This window comes from Bos javanicus, chromosome Y, assembly GCF_032452875.1.
Source record: "Bos javanicus breed banteng chromosome Y, ARS-OSU_banteng_1.0, whole genome shotgun sequence".
Lineage (NCBI taxonomy): Eukaryota > Metazoa > Chordata > Mammalia > Artiodactyla > Bovidae > Bos > Bos javanicus.
Genome location: NC_083898.1, coordinates 2571970 through 2575015, shown reverse-complemented (window position 1 = coordinate 2575015; position 3046 = coordinate 2571970). Strand labels below are relative to the sequence as shown.

Below are 3046 nucleotides of genomic sequence, written 5' to 3'. Positions count from 1 at the left end.
ATATGTCATGTCTTCAAATAACTTGTTAACCATGCTGATGTGCTGTAATCACCACCAGGAATGTGTCTGTCTCTGTGAGAACAGATAAGCAACATTGTAACATGTCTTAGGAAATATAAGGTGGATCTTGGTGTCAGGAAATAAAGGTGCACCTTAAGGACAGCAGAGCATAAATGACCCTATAAAATACCACTTGTAAAGTACATATCTTGTGCTGACCATGGGCCAGTCACTGATTATGTCATGTTATCTTTGGTACACAGCCATGATATAACGGTGATCATGATTTTGGACATGCTACACTATATATTTCAAGAACCAAATGAATTTCTATAATGAAGACAATCTGCTGTCTAACCTTTTAATAATCTCCCAGTAACTAATAGAATATAAGGTAACTGTGAATGCACTAAGGTACATCCTGTGTATTTCCATTTTTCTGATTTTATTTGTATCTATTCCTTCACCCATACCACCCTAATTGAGCCACCCATTCATTTCAGCTGGGATGATTTCAGAAATCACTTTACATTCATTACCTATTTTCCTTTTGTTCTAATTTTCTTGCTTACAAACATTAGATCAGGTGTCATTTACCTAGGATGCATAATGAATTTTTCTTGAACTGAAGAGTTTATAAAACTGTGCAGTAAAATAGCCAGCCATTGAATTAAACCCTCATTTTACTGTTGATTGTTTGAAAATAGAAAATGAAACTATGAAGATGAACATGTAACTTTATTGTTGAAATCCAAGAATTGTAGATATTTGTTGACATCTCCCAATGTAAAGTTCAATCTTCATTAGTTTCCATAATCTGACACTTATTTGATAGGTCAGTTTTAATTAGCATGGTTTTCATATAAGGATGATAGTTGATGAGTTGACTTGAAAGAGAGGAGGCAGATGTATAAGTGATCATTGGCACTGAGGACCATGAGATGCCTCTCTCTTGCAGGATAGGAAAAGAACTGTCATGGGCTGACACATGGTTATACCTGCCTGGAAGTTTAGAAGGTTCCACCATTAGTCCAGAATAACTGCTCTGTAATGGAGATACAATGTGGTTCTGAGAAGTAGTTGTAGTTGTAGTAGCAAAGTCCTCAATTTAGCCATTTACTTGGTTGTAGCTGCTATGTGAGTGCCAATTAAAAATGCACAACGTTTTTAAAGCAGCAGGTTGATCTACCACAATCTGTTCTGTTTGTCTAACTGATATTGGTAATGGGGAAGGTAAGTCACATGGAGATACAGTGCTTGTATTAGCAAATACCTGGCTGGTATGAGGCTTTTATATGAAAGGCACACATAATTGTGGAGGATGAAAATGCACTCTCTCCACTCGTTTCTGGAAGAAATTCAGAGTTATGATCATCTTTGTTGACCCTTGCTTTAACATACTTCTTTTTATCTCGAACTGGATTGGGGGCAGGAGGAGAAGGGGACAACAGAGGATGAGATGGGTGGATAGCATCACTGACTCGATGGACGTGAGTCTGAGTGAACTCCGGGAGTTGGTGATGGACAGGGAGGCCTGGCATGCTGTGATTCATGGGGTCGCAAAGATTCGGACATGATTGAATGACTGAACTGAACTGAACTGAACTGAATGAAGATATTGGAGACACATTGTTAATCTCAACTCTTCTTTGCATTCTTATTAAAAGTTTAGGATGGCCTGTTTTGAATTTTGATTTATAGTATGTCTGTAACTGAAATCAAAGGAAAAATTATTTAGTTTCTTTATAAACCAATGTAAAACTGACAAAGCTAAGCTATAAAAATTTATTCCTTTAATGACACCAATTAAATAGTATCAAATAAAACACCTCCATTAGTATTTTTAACAGGTAACACGTTAGAAACAATTATGCTCCTCAGCTAAAGATATGTTGTATATATACAGTAAGTACCACTTTAAGTAACTTCAAGACTTGGATCTGGTGTCATGTTGCTAGGAAAATTTTTAAACATCCAATATATTAACCTCCAGTTGTTCTCAACTTCAAAAAAATAAAACATTTTCAAAATTTGCTATCTCAATTTCAAATTCCGTTTAGCTACCTTTGTGAACATGCTTTCTATGTCACATGATTTAATCTTACATATTGCCAATAATTGAAATTTCTGGAATACCTTGCTCAAAAGACAGATGTTTTCTTCTTCCAGAAAGTCAGGTAGTGAAGCAGATCTTTGAAAAATTTGTTGCTTCTTACTATACGCATAAAGGTTAAGCTGTCAAACTAAACTTTTCATACTATTGGTTTCAAATATTCTGAAAAACTCCTTTCTTTCCAAGACCTCTTTCTTAAATAGTTCTTCATTGATCACTCCGTATGCCACTTGCATCCCACCAAATAGATTCAAGCTGATAATTTGCAACTATATTCCCAAATTTTTGTGGAAATGTGAAAGAAAATCATTCAGCTCATCTGTTTCAGAGACATAATATGTGTAGTGTGCCCTTTTTATCACAAGATCCTCAGACAAAGCCTGAAAACCATTTCTTCAATCACAGTGCTCAAAACCGAGTCCCCAGTAAGTGCATAATCATACTAACAAGATCTAATGGAGGTTTCTGAATCAATTGATTTATCCTTAGGAGGCCACCTGGAATTTCTGAAGAAATATGTGCCATCTCAGAGAAATCTTTCTTCAGATACTTTTTTCATTTGTCTGATTTTACACACTGCAACTTCAAATGCTTCTTGGCTGGCCTACAGAGAGATACTCTCTAGACCATCACAGAGGTTGTCAAAGTAAAAAAGCTGTGACATCACTAACTCACTGGTCTCCTAGAAATTGAAGGGTAACTGTAACTTCTTAAAGTTACTGGTCTCCTAGCAAATGTTCAACCAGTGTTTACTTCAGCATCAACTTAAAATACAGATTGCTTACAGAAATAGTAACCAAAGCCATGAAGCCTGCCAAACTTAATTCCTAAAGAATTTTTACACAGAAAAATTACATCAATAAATCTACTTGATACCTGAAATAAAAGTGATTTGTCACCCTTCTATACACACATTCTTAACATTCATTACTG

At 35.7% G+C, this 3046-nt stretch overlaps 1 pseudogene; it reads right to left on the bottom strand.

The window, feature by feature from the left end:
• Positions 1-711: 711 nt before the first annotated feature.
• Positions 712-2680, bottom strand: LOC133243840 (heat shock transcription factor, Y-linked-like; annotated as a pseudogene).
• Between the last annotated feature and the right edge of the window lie 366 nt (positions 2681-3046).